General features: G+C 37.1%; 1 long non-coding RNA gene across 1 annotated transcript; it reads left to right on the forward strand.

The window, feature by feature from the left end:
• The first annotated feature begins 12,959 nt into the window (after positions 1–12,959).
• On the forward strand, positions 12,960–14,623 carry LOC131606362 (uncharacterized). The gene is made up of 6 exons (XR_009284817.1): positions 12,960–13,099; positions 13,191–13,301; positions 13,389–13,473; positions 13,548–13,643; positions 13,725–13,818; positions 14,315–14,623. It is a non-coding gene; the product is annotated as an uncharacterized LOC131606362 (long non-coding RNA).
• The last annotated feature ends 475 nt before the right edge of the window (positions 14,624–15,098 follow it).

A 15,098-nucleotide genomic window follows, 5' to 3' on the forward strand; every position in this document is an offset into this window, starting at 1 on the left:
GAGAAAGTACGCATCCTGAATCAGAATGCCAATCTTCCGTTAACAGAAAACACACCATCGTACCACTGATGATATGAAGAGATGTACCGCCGTACCACTGACGATAACATATACCAACGTTCCACTGGAGGTATTAAAGAGAAATTCATCGGCGTACCACTGACGATGAAAGAGATGTACCGCCGTACCACTGACGATAACACATACCAACGTTCCACTGAAGGTATGAAGAGATATACCACCGTACCACTAATGATATAAAAAGGGATAATTCATCGACGTACCACTGACGATGAAAGAGATGTACCGCCGTACCACTGACGGTAACACATACCAACGTTCCACCGAAGGTATTAAAGAGATATACCACCGTACCACTAATGATATAAAAAGAGATAATTCATCGACGTACCACTGACGATGAAAGAGATGTACCGCCGTACCACTAACGATAACACATACCAACGTTCCACTGAAGGCATGAAGAGATATACCACCGTACCACTGATGATATAAAAAGAGATAATTCATCGACGTACCACTGACGATGAAAGAGATGTACCGTCGTACCACTGACGATAACACATACCAACGTTCCACTGAAGGTATGAAGAGATATACCACCGTACCACTGATGATATAAAAAAGAGATAATTCATCGACGTACCACTGACGATGAAAGAGATGTACCGCCGTACCACTGACGATAACACATACCAACGTTCCACTGAAGGTATGAAGAGATATACCACCGTACCACTGATGATATAAAAAATAGATAATTCATCGACGTACCACTGACGATGAAAGAGATGTACCGCCGTACCACTGACGATAACACATACCAACATTCCACTGAAGGTATGAAGAGATATACCACCGTACCACTGATGATATAAAAAGAGATAATTCATCGACGTACCACTGACGATGAAAGAGATGTACCGCCGTACCACTGACGATAACACATACCAACGTTCCACTGAAGGTATGAAAGAGATGCCCCTTCATATCACTGACGGTGAAGAGCAGTCAATAATACTTTTTCAAAGGTTTGAGGATGCAAACACAAATGCATAATCTCAATATTCATCGTCCAACAACCAAAATTCAATCCATGACCAAATGGAAAGAAGCTGCCAAAAAGACTAGACTAAGTGAGGGAGAAACTCACTTGTCTTCTGTTCGTAGACATCTGATCAGAATAACTGAAACATATTATCCACCTAGAAACAAATTCAGTGGGGATTTTCAAGGAAAGTGAGCTTTTTCTGCTTAAGACACTCTAAATGAAAGAGCAATCTGTTTGACAGTAAACTTCATGATAGCAAATGTGAATGTATGACTATTTTTGATGCATGTTAATGATGCATATGTTGCCAAAACTTAGCACAAGAATTAACTCAAGAGATGGAGTACGAAAATAAAATAATCAAGCATGTCTCAAGCTGAACACCAGAGCAAAAACTGCTATAGCAATCTTTTGATGGCTTCAGAATAAATGCTACCCAACACTAGGGGAACATCGGAGCAGCTGAATTCTACACCATATTCGAACCAGGCCAAAGGTGCATTGAGTGGAACACATTCTTCTTCTTTTGCACATGAATACATCAACATGTCCATTCCTTGTAATGCACTTATGAATCAAAGTAAAACTTCCTTTTTATATATTTCAAAAAAGGATTTTGTTGAGATCAATTTTCTTTTTGTTTCAAACATTACTATCACCAATAAATGACATTTTGAGAGACATGAAAGAAATAAGATTGCTAATAAAAGGTAAAGGCTCAAACTTTTTTAATAGAATGGTAGCTTGCAAAAGGCAAGACCTCATGGATTATTACAAAGTTTGGTAAGTGGTAATTTGTGGAAAAGGTACATTGAAATGTAATGACCCCATCCTCTCTCTCAACTTGGAATTCCTAAGCAAAGGCTTCCATTGAAATGTGTTGAACTTCTTATGATAAACAGATGACTGCTGATGATCAAGTCTTGTCTGATGTAGTTACTTGCCATGAATCCCTAAGTTTTGCCTGGACCGCCCTTTCGGGTTTTCACTCCACCGGGTATTTTATTCTGTTTATGTCTCTAATTTTTGCCTGGACCACCCTTTCGGGTTTTCAATCCACCGAGACGCTCTTTTTTGCCTAAGCCGCCCTTTCGGGTTTTCAACTTAGCGAGCTGTTCTTTTATTGTTTTTAGGCGAAGTATTTCTTGACTACATCAGCATTCACGGGACGTGGGAGCTCTTCTCCATCCATAGTTGCAAGAATTAATGCACCGCCAGAGAAGGCTTTCTTAACAACATATGGTCCTTCAAAATTAGGAGTCCACTTGCCCCTTGAATCGGAGGTGAAAGACAAGATCCTTTTGAGCACGAGGTCGCCTTCTCTGAATACACGAGGTCGAACCTTCTTATCAAAAGCTTTCTTCATTATTTTCTGGTACAACTGACCATGGCATAAAGCCGTCATTCTCTTTTCTTCTATCAAATTCAATTGATCAAACCTGCTCTGACACCACTCAGCCTCAGATAACTTGGTTTCCATTAAAACTCTCAATGATGGAATCTCAGCCTCAATGGGGAGCACTGCTTCCATACCGTAAACTAAAGAAAAGGGGGTTGCCCCGGTTGAAGTACGAACAGATGTACGGTATCCATGCAAAGCAAATGGGAGCATCTCATGCCAGTCCTTGTACGTAACAACCATCTTTTGCATAATCTTCTTAATATTCTTATTTGCTGCTTCAACAGCTCCATTCATCTTTGGCCTATAAGGCGAAGAGTTGTGATGTTCAATTTTGAAACCTTCACACAGTTCTCGCATCATACTGTTGTTCAGATTCAAGCCATTATCAGTAATGATCTTGCTCGGTACACCATATCTGCAGATGATGTTGTTCTTGATAAATCTGACCACAACTTGCTTTGTCACATTAGCATATGAAGCAGCTTCTACCCACTTGGTAAAGTAATCGATTGCTACCAGGATGAATCGATGTCCGTTCGAAGCCTTGGGTTCAATCATGCCAATCATATCGATACCCCACATAGAGAAAGGCCATGGATAGGAAATGACATTGAGAAGTGTCGGAGGCACATGAATCTTGTCAGCATACACTTGACACTTATGACACTTCTTTACAAACTTGTAGCAATCAGATTCCATTGTCAGCCAATAGTAACCTGCTCTAAGCATCTTTTTAGCCATCGAATGTCCATTGGCATGAGTACCAAAAGAACCTTCATGGATTTCATCCATCAACATGTCTGCTTCGTGTCTATCCACGCATCTGAGCAAAACCATGTCATAATTCCTTTTATACAAAACATCAGCATTGATGAAAAAACTTCCAGCCAATCTCCTCAAAGTTTTCTTATCCTTATTTGATGCCCCAAGTGGGTATTCTTGAGTCTGAAGGAAGTGTTTAATATCGAAATACCAAGGCTTTTCATCTATTGATTCCTCAACTGCAAATACATGAGCAGGTCTATCAAGACGCCTGATTGTAATCTGAGGCTCCTCATTATGGAAATTCACTTTGTACATGGAGGACAGTGTGGCTAATGCATTAGCCATCTGATTCTCATCTCGAGGGATGTGGTGGAATTCAACTTTGTTAAAGAACGTCAACAGCCTTCTGGCGTAATCTTTGTAAGGGATTAAACCAGGATGAAGAGTTTCCCATTCTCCTTTAATCTGATTAATCACAAGCGCAGAATCTCCATAAACATCAAGAATCTTAATTCTCAGATTAATGGCCTCTTCAAGTCCCATGATGCAAGCTTCATACTCAGCAATATTATTTGTACAATCAAAACATATCCTTGCAGTGAAAGGTACATGTGACCCATGCAGAGTGACAATAATGGCGCCAATTCCATGGCCATGAATGTTAGAAGCTCCATCAAAAATTAAACCCCACTTGGATTCAGGATCTGGCCCTTCTTCTGGCAATGGTTCATCCCAATCTTGAGATCTCAAATACATTATATCTTCATCTGGGAAGTCCATTATGATAGATTGATGATCATCAATTGGTTGGTGAGCGAGGTACTCTGTCAACACACTTCCTTTCACAGCTTTCTGAGCTCGATATTCAATATCATATTCTGATAACAACATTTGCCAGCGTGCAATCCTTCCAGTTAATGCAGGTTTTTCAAATACATACTTAATTGGATCCATTTTGGAAATCAATAGGGTGGTGTGGTTCAACATATACTGTCTTAGTCGGCGAGCAGCCCACACCAAAGCACAACAAGTTTTCTCAAGCGGCGAGTATCTTGTTTCGCACTCGGTAAACTTTTTGCTAAGGTAGTATATTGCATACTCTTTTCGACCAGACTCGTCATGCTGTCCCAACACACATCCCATTGAATTTTCAAGTACTGTGAGGTACATAATCAAAGGCCTTCCCTCAGCTGGAGGGAGCAAAATGGGAGGTTCAAGCAAATATTCTTTGATGTTGTCAAAAGCTTTCTGACAATCTTCATTCCACACACATCCCTGATTTTTCTTTAACAACTTGAAGATTGGCTCACAGGTAGCAGTCATATTGGAAATGAACCTGGAGATATAATTCAAACGTCCGAGGAAACCTCTCACTTGTTTCTCAGTCTTTGGTGCTGGCATTTCCTGAATTGCTTTGACTTTATCAGGATCTACTTCAATTCCTCTCTGACTGACAATGAAACCCAATAATTTTCCGGAACGAACACCAAAAGTACATTTGTTTGGATTTAGGCGGAGACGATACTTTTTCAAATGCTGAAACAACTTTAACAGATCCTCCATGTGCCCTTCCTCTGGCTGGGATTTGGCAATCATGTCATCCACATAAACCTCAATTTCTTTGTGCATCATATCATGGAAAAGAGTGGTCATGGCCCTTTGATACGTCGCGCCAGCATTCTTCAACCCAAAAGGCATCACTTTGTAACAGAATGTTCCCCATGGTGTAATAAAAGTTGTCTTTTCCATGTCTTCAGGTGCCATCTTAATCTGGTTGTATCCTGAAAAACCATCCATAAAGGAGAAAACCTCAAACTTTGCCGTGCTATCTACCAACATATCAATGTGAGGTAGAGGAAAATCATCTTTCGGACTGGCTTTATTCAAAACTCTATAATCAACACACATACGAACTTTTCCGTCTTTCTTCGGAACAGGCACTATATTGGCAATCCATTGAGGATATACAGAAGTGACAAGGAAACCTGCGTCTATCTGCTTCAAGACCTCATTCTTAATCTTTTCCGCCATGTTAGGATGACTTCTTCTTAGCTTTTGCTTGATAGGAGGACATTCAGGTTTCAACGGCAAACGATGCTCCATGATATCTATGTCCAACCCAGGCATGTCTTCGTAGGACCATGCAAAAATGTCAACATACTCTTTAAGAAGCTCTACCATCCTCTTCTTAACATCTTGACCAAGCAGTGCCCCAATCTTGACTTCCTTTTTATCCTCTTCAGAACCCAAGTTGATGACTTCTAATGGCTCTTTATACGGCTGAATGGTGTCTTCCTCGTGCTCAAGCAGTCGGGAAATCTCATCAGGAATACATTCATCACTCTCTTCTTCCGCCTCATACACAGGACACTCGAAGTTAGGAGAGGGTGCAGGGTCATTACTTTCAACGGTTTTATTGATTAATCTGCACAAGTGATTATTATTTCAGGAAAAAGGGAAGATATATGCAAACATGAAATCGTGCAGATTATGGCAAATGAAAACATATTTTTAAAGGTTTTTTGTATTACCACTTTCCAGAAAAAGCAAAAAGATAAAAAGCATGTATATGCAGAAACAAAATGACTTTTATTGATGATTTTAATGTTTAAAACAAACAGAAAAAAGCCCCAACAAACTTCACTTTCATCTTGGGCAGAATGAAAGGATTTTTGAAAAACATAAAAGCAATTTACTTTGAAGCATGAGTACACTCAGGAATGACAATGGTGATCCAATTCTTAATCATCTTTCCATGGGTCACAAAGTTTGGCACTTCTGGCTCTGATTCGTCTTCAATAATAGCGTTCACTTCTGGAAGAGTCTTCTCAGGACATTCATACACCATATTCACATCAGACGCTTCATGAGTCGGCAATGGATTGTTCTGCATATTTGGGCCAATATCACGGAAGGAAAGCATACCCGAATGGACCAATCTTTGAACTTCATTCTTCAGGGACCAACAGTTTTCCAAATCATGCCCAAGAGCATTCTGATGAAAAGCACAAGTGGCATCAGCTTTGTACCACCAAGGGAGTTTCTCTGGAACAGGAGGTGGTGACCTTGGTTGAACCAACTTCTTATGAATTAGAGCAGGATACAGTTCAGTGTACGTCATAGGGATAGGGTCAATATTAACTCGAGGATACGGATTCCGCCTTGTTGGTTGTTGATTAACAGGAGCCACAGGCATTGGATTCACAACAGGAGTTACTGACGCCACTTGTTGAGACTGATTTCTGAATCGACTATTCCTCCCATGAGAAACAACATTAGCATCTGATTCTTTCTTCTTCTGAAATGAAGAACCATACTTCTTCGCACCACCAAACAAATTGTCATTCCGAACCAGACGTCCTTCTCGCACAGCTTCTTCCAACCTGACACCCATACCCACCATTTCGGTGAAGTCTACAGGAGCACCTGCAATCATCTTCTCATAGTAAAACGGACCAAGAGTCTTAAGGAAAATCTTAGTCATCTCTTTCTCTTCCATCGGAGGAATCACTTGGGCGGCAACCTCACGCCATCTCTGAGCATATTCCTTGAAGGATTCCTTCTCTTTCTGCATCATAGCTCGCAATTGATCCCTATCAGGAGCCATGTCCACATTATACTTATATTGCTTCACAAACGCTTCAGCCAAGTCATTAAAAGTGCGAATATGGGTGCTATCAAGGCCCATATACCACTTATAAGCAGCTCCAGTCAAACTGTCTTAGAAATAATGGATTAACAGACGTTGGTCATCAGTGTGAGTGGACATCTTCGTTACATACATCACCAGATGTACCTGAGGGCAGGAGTTTCCTTTATACTTCTCAAATTCAGGTAACTTGAACTTAGCAGGTACTTTCACATTAGGAACAAGGCAAAGATCATGCACGTTCTTTCCAAACAGTTATTTCCCACAGAGAGCTTTCATTTCTTTCTGCAGTTCTTCAAACTGATCTTGGAAACCATCCATTCTGTCTTGAATTTCACTTGGAGCAGCATCATAAATGGGCTCTGGGACAAAAGGACCAGTATGAACAATAGGAGATGTGTTGACCATAACAGGAGTCAACGGACGAGTCATCTCAGGAACAGACAAATAACCTTCAGGCATGCCCCAGGGATATCCATTAGGCATACGTTGCTGAGTAGCACCAACAGGAACAGCAGGAATTGTTGTAGCAGCAATTTCAGAAATCACAGTAGCTTGACCCTGAGCTTGGGCATTGGGAGGAGGAACTTGATTCTGATTCTGATTCTGAGCAGCCATCAATGTCTCCACCAGAGCAGTGAGACGATCCACACCAGATCTCAAAGTAACAACCTCTTCACGTAGCTCACGATTCTCTTGTTCAAGACTTTCCATCTTCTTCTTGCAGTTAGCTCGAGTATTATACCGGTGAGACAGCTTGATTCTGTATGAAGAACACTGAATAAGACCTCGGGAATACTCTCGGAAGCAAGACCAAAATGCGGAATGATGCATGAAATGCAATGCAAATGATTTTTATTATTATTGGTTTTCAAGGAACTTTAAGACATTGATTGTAAACATTAGAAAAAAGCATAAAACATAACAATATTCTTCATTAATAATAGAAAAGCTTACAAAAGGATTCAAAGATCCAAAATTACAAAACAAAGGAAAAACTAGAAACTGGAAGGGAACACTTCTGATGAAGATTCGACTCCTCTTTGCAGCTTCCTACGGAGCTTCTCCAACTCATCTTCATAAAAGGCCTTCAAATGAGCATTCTCGACCATCAGCTTATCAGCAACTTCCTTCCATGCAACTGAATCTTCTTGATTACCAGAGGAAAATAAATCCTCTTGTTGTCTCTTCCGCTTTTCTCCACGTTGTTGAAGCAACTCTTCTTGACGACGAATCTGATCATCCTTCTCCATTTTGGTCTTCAGAATAGAGATCAATTTCCCATAACGTTTTTTGAAGTTGTCAAGATTAGGAACCAAAGTTGCTAGCTCTTTCAATTCCTTTGCACTTGAATTCCTGAAAGTGTATTTCTTGATGCTTCTCTTTTGATCCATGGTACCTGTGATGTTTACAAAAAATGTCTCTAAGTTCCTTGAAAACCATTTGTGAATGTCATTTTTATGAATGCATGAATGCATGGTTTATGCATCAACCACAATCAAGAGCACACAAGATCGCAGCAAATCACACAAAATCACACAATCCAGGTTCTTAGGTTCGACGTCACGAGCATGGAGCCATGGGTCTACCCATCCCACAAGGCGTGATCTAAGGAGTTTTGTACCTGCCAATCGGGTTCTACAAAGGTTCCCAGAGTTTTCAATCTTTTATCGGATATTACCAGCACGCACAATTGCTCATGGCCACCAATAATATGCCTAAAAAGACCTCGTCTGAGCGTAGTATCGCATGACAACAAGCTCAAATTGGTACTTGATCTTATTTCTGCACTACATCCTAAAAAGGCTTAGATGGGTTAAAAAGGTTCTAGGCCATTCAGCTTCTACGGACATTCACTATTGAAAGTAATAGCGTAATCACGATGGTTCGTAACAACCTCTACTACCTTCCATGAGGCCTCCACTGATTAGGGTTCCACCATATGACGCTCATGGTAAGGATTGCTCTTGACATGCGACTATTGGTCTTACCACCTCCTATCTCAAGTTACTCACCAAAGTTCGGGTTAGAACTTTATCTCATCACAGAGGAACCATCGAGCACCAAAAAGAAAAAAAGAAAGTAAACAAACAAAGCACACAATAATATATACAGATAAAAAAGCACACAGATAAACAAAAATAGGCTTAACACACTTAAAACTGGCTCCCCAGTGAAGTCGCCATTTTTCTGTAGCGGGGAAAATCTGAGATCAAAGCCATGGAATTGACTCGACTCAATATTTCAGTGAAAGTCACCACCGCGCTTTATTATTTCCAAAGGAAAAGGGAAAAGAACGAATAAAACCCAAAGTTTGTTTTTTAAAAAAAAAGAAGAGATCTTAGGTACGGGTGTTGTTTATACAAGGGGAAGGTTTTAAGCACCCCTCATATATGTGGTACTCCACAGGAACCTTTTTGAAAATCTGTATCGTGTGTGCTAAAAAAATGGGTTTGTTTTATTTTTAAAATAAGCTCGGCAAGACGTTAAGCCTTGTTCCTACATACCTCCTCGGTGCAATGGAGAAGTCAGAGCTAATGTAGTTCCGCTTAAAAGGGAAAACATTTTAAAAATGAATAAACACTTTATCGTCGTCGAAGAGAAATACTCAGCCATTGATCTTGAGCATGAGAACAAATGAGTTCTTTGCATCGCAAATGAAAGAAGGGCTCCAACTCGGATAAAATCAACGAGTATGCCACTAGCTCTCTCACGCAGAAAAGATCTCATTATATCAATCATTTTCAAAATCGTGGGGTATAACCACTCGTTCCGACAATTAACAGTGTCTAAACTTTTGAAGAAAAAGGGCCACTAAGGGCAAAAGATATTTTTTGAAGAAAGGTTTTGAAAAGATTGCAAACATAAGAATGTTTTATAAAAAGGGAGAAGATTTTGAAAATTAAAGAAGGGGAGGAGATGAAGAGGCTATCCTATTGCGTAAAATAAAAGCTAAGGAAAGAAACGGTCTAACCAAAATAAGAAGACAACACTTGACATTGTGAGTCAAAGTAGATTTCCCATCCTTTGGAATATCAATACTAAGCCAACACATTATCACTTGGGGATCCAGAACACATTAAAATTCTGAAGAAAATCGGGCAGAGTAACGACTGTTTTCGGGTAAAATCCTTATGTCAATGCCTTGGAATTAACCGTCAAGGGCTTTCAAGGAAATACCTGCACATACAAACAGACAACAATCCAATGCCAGACAGACAGAATAACAGCAGAGTAACAACAAAATAAGGGTCCAGAGGCACTAAGTCCATAAGTCCGAATCTCCAAAATGCTAGGGATAGTAACCAATAGTCCAAAAGAGAGCCTTAAGTGCTTTTTAGATTTTCGTTATTTATTAGTGTTTTAGCATAAAAGTAAAGTATGGTCCAAGTGGACAAAGAGAAAATAGCGGAAACATAAACATATGTCCAAATGGACAAAGAGAAAATAGCGGAATATAAACGTCCAAATGGACAAAGAAAAAATAGCGGAATGTAAGTATGATGAAATGATAAGATAAAGCAATAAAGCGAGAAATATAAAGAGCGGTATAATAAATTGCGGAAATTAAAGTTAGTTGTTAGATGTTAAAGATAACCATCTTGAAACTTGTCAAGTATGTTATCAAAGTTAGTAATAAAGATCGATGGTGAGTGAAGGATGTTCTCGGATTTAACTTCAATGAACGTTTATCAGAAGCTTGATAAAATCATAGCGACTACACGATAAACCTTCATAAGTCTTAAATCAACCGCATACAATTCTCTTCCATATTTGATCTTTTTTGATTCGGGACACGAAATATTGCGCTATGTTAAGCAGATCGCCAAGTGATTTATGTAGAAATCACCCTACAACGAGGCCGGTCAAAACTTTATGTGCTAATGCATGCGAGAGAAATGATATGTAGATCATTCTCCGAAAGCAATACCGCACGAAAAGAAAATAGGTAACGATCTAGTCTTTACCAAGAATCCATAAGAATTCTCAAGGCGTTAAGACTTTCATCGATCAAAAGAAAAAAGAGAAGAAGAATAAAATCATAAAAGATAATCAACTCACACTATCATTAATATCATTCATCTAATATTATGGATTTGGTCATTTCAAACCTATCAACATCCTATATCCAATGATATTAATGAAATGGAGGGAGAAGAATAAATGCATAAAAGATAATCAACTCACACTATCATTAATATCATTCATCTAATATTATGGATTTGGTCATTTCAAACTTATCAACATCCTAGATCCAATGATATTAATGAAGTGGAGGAAGAAGGAAGCCAAAACAAGCATAAAAAGGCAAAAAAAAAAGCATTCTGCCACACTGGAAATCGATTTACCTCTGTAGGAAATTGATTTCCTGAGTGCAGAGTTCAATTCTGGCGCAAAAAACAGAGTGGAAATCGATTTCCCTCTGTAGGAAATCGATTTCCTGCGCACAGTTTTCAAAAAAACAGCATTATGAACTATAAAACTTGAGTTAGACAAACATACAAACACCTTATGATCACATATCCATTGGAGCACGAATTTTCCATCAAATCACCATTAAATAGGACCAATATAACATCAAAGATGCATTGAACACAAACAACAAAGAATCACATTATGGTAGATGAAAAAGGATGATGAAAATTACCAATTCTTGAACAAAACTTAGATCCACTTCAATAATCACCAACACAAATCTTGATCTCTCAACAATTGAAGAAAAAGAGTGAAATGAAAGGTGGCTTAGCTCAAAGTTTGTGAGGTTCAAGGTGTGACTCACAAACTTTATGAAAGAACAAAGAGCTTTGGTGAATTTGGTAGGGATGAGGAGAGAAATTGCAAGGGGTTTTTTGGCTCTCCAAGCTTGAGAAATGAGAGAGTAGAGGTCTCTATTTATAGAATTGGAGCAAGAGTAGTGGCAAAATAGTCTTTTTGTGTTTGGTAATTAATTTGTGGTTAATTGGTATTTAAGTGGAATTTAAATGGTAAAAAAAGGTAAAATGAGGTTTAAGTGGGTTTAATGAAGGGGTTAATTTTGATGAGGTGGAAAATTGATAAAATGATCAAATAAAAAGGTGCCAAAATGATGTCAAGCCTCCCTCCTTAAATTTTTTTTGAATTTTGCGCACAGGAAATCGATTTCCCACAGGGGTAAATCGATTTCCACCTTCAAATTTTCAAAAATTATTTTCTTGCACTGTTTTGATTTTTGCCCGATCTTTTACCTGTAAAATATAAACAAAAGAGACAAAACATATATTTTTTTGATTTTTGGTTAGTATAAACAAATAAAAGGCTATAAATGCTCGATAATTCCCCTCAGAGATAATCACAGTATCAAAGATAAAGCTTCACAATGGTGCTCTTGATTGATGATTGAATGCAATTGATGTATGATCTTAGGGTCAAAAATTGGGGTATGACAGATGCCCCTATTTAAGTTTCTTCGATTTGGAGATACGATGATTGGAAATCTTCGTTTTGACGAAATCGAAGAGACTTAAATATATAAAACACAATTTTTGTACCTAAGATGTTATGCAATGTTTAATGAATGCATATGATGAGGATAAAACATGGCAACACCGGGGAGAAAAAAGGAACTCCACTGGGGAAAACAAATGTCTTGCTGGCATAACTCCACTGGGGAAGGCAAGACTTTGTTGGAGAGACGAAACTTTGGTGGGAAAAGAAACTTCTCTGGGGAAAACATTTTGTATCGCCTAATTTAATAGCGCTTTTAAACAAAATGCTAATAAAAAGGAAACAAACACATCTATAATAGCACTTTATGGTCGGGCGCTATTATATGATACAGATAATGTAATTTGGATAGCACTTTGAAAAAAAGTGCTATTATTAAACTTCACTAAGATAGCTCTTTCTTTAAAGCGCTATTAATATTCTTCAATATGTTAGCACTTTTCTAGAAACGCAATTATATGTCTTAACTAATCTTCAATAAAATAGCGCTTTGTAAAAAACGCAATTATTTACATTATTGACTAATATATTAATAACAATTGTTGTCGTTCATTTCAAGGTATTTGTATGATAAGTTTATTAGTCCGAATGGATTAATAAATAAGTTCTCCTTCATATCCCCACATGTATCACGAGAGGATAATATAGGAAATGCAATAGCAAAAATACTCTTGAAATATGAGGAGTACTTCAAGGATAAGATGATTCTTGCACCTTGCAATCTAGGGTGAGATTTCTATTCAAAATGTTATTAAATTTACGAGAACAAACTATATTCAATGTAAATTTTTTTTGTAATATTGAAATGTTGGGTACAGGAAACATTGGGTGTTACTTGTCATCAATCTCGACGCTGAGGTGATATATTACATGGATCCGTTGAGTGGTGAGCCAACAAAACATCAAAATTTAAAAACCAAGTTTGAGAAGTAAGTATAGACTCTTTTAATTTAACATTTATATAATTATTCTTAGTTATAATAATTACTCATTTGAAGTTAATTTCATTTTGTTAGTGCGTTGCAAATTTATCGTGCTAATAGTAATTCTAAAGTGCCTAAAGTCTCCAAGTCAAAGAAAATTTCATGGTAAAAAATTCGGGTATGTCCAAATTATTGTTATTTTAAAACAATTTTGTAGAGTAAAAGTAATATATTTAAATATTTTTTTTGCAGTGTCCCCGCCAAATTAATAGCATTGACTGTGGATATTTTGTAATGCGATTTATGAAAGAGGTCATCATGGAAAATGAAATTATGATCCCCGTAAATGTACGTGATTTTAATTGTTATTAATTTGTAAATTAATGTAATTAAATTCTAATACAATTGTTGATGTTTTCATATTTGAAGTACTTTCATGTCCACAAGTGTCGTACCTACTCTATGGATAAGTTAACCGAGATCAAGGAGGATTGGGCTACCTATATGGTGGATGATGTTTTTGGTGAGTTTTTTAAAGCTTACAACATATAGATACTTAATACCTTACTAACATATTAAAAGTGAAGTAGTGAGGATAAACTTGCAAGTGCATAATAAATTATTCTTTGGTGTGACATGGAGTTCTACTTCTGTCTAGAACCAATTTTCTAGAAAGGATAGGAAAAAATTGTTACAAATGGAGGGTGTACTGTGAGGGTATCAAGGTGGATGGGTCTTAGGGTTGTGGTTTTGTACTTGTTAGTGGAAATGGGTTTGATCCCACAAGGTTTATTCTGTTTTATATAAATTTGGTTAGATGATGTTTGGTTTTAAGCTTTTGATAAACATGATTTTGAAAGGATTTGGTTTGTTAAAATGATTTGAATGAAGTGACTAATTTATGGCTTTTAGATGTTTTCCTAAATTTATTTTGATTTGGTATTTATATGAATATATATTTAGGTTTCGGGTTTTTGAGTATTGTACAATACATAATCAATATTCTTTCTATGATACAGGAAAACAAGAAGCAGTTATTTTGCCTAGCTAGCAAAGTGATTATATATCTGGATTCGGAAGTGCTTTGGTTCGCGAAGTGGTTACTACTTGATGTTGTTTTGTTGTCCTTGTTTTTTTAGTGATTGTACTTTTTGTTTGGAATTTAGTTTGATATCCTCTTAGTTGGACCAAATTAATAATTTGTGGCAAAAGTTTTAGCTTATTTTCATTGAGATCAATGTTGAATATGGTTTGTTAATTTGGTTGTTATCATTTACCACTATTATGTAGTGTAGATTGATCTATATAGTTGGTTAATATTATTTTAATGAATTCTTATGTCATAAAATACAATATAATATATATATATATATACAATATAATATATATATATATATATATATATATATATATATATATATATATATATATATATATATATATATATATATACACTAGAATGATTTTGTGTAAAAAAAAAAAAAAACAATACTACAATAGCGTTTTGTAGTGAAAGTGCTATTAATGAAACACACTATAATAGCAGTTTTATTGAAAAGTGCTATCAAACACGTGCCTTATAATAGCACTTTGTTTGAAAGTGCTATCAAAATTTAAAACAAAATGCGTACCATAAAATCCAAAATGTCAACTTCTATAGGGCTTTTCAAAAAAATGCTATTAATTACTAGTATTATATTAGCGCTTTTGTAAAAATGCTATTAATTATCAGTATTATAATAGCGCTTTTAAAGTGCTATTAAATAAAAATATTTACAATCGCGGCGCGGTTAATAGCGCTTT

This window comes from Vicia villosa, linkage group LG5 (genome assembly GCF_029867415.1).
Source record: "Vicia villosa cultivar HV-30 ecotype Madison, WI linkage group LG5, Vvil1.0, whole genome shotgun sequence".
Taxonomy (NCBI): domain Eukaryota; kingdom Viridiplantae; phylum Streptophyta; class Magnoliopsida; order Fabales; family Fabaceae; genus Vicia; species Vicia villosa.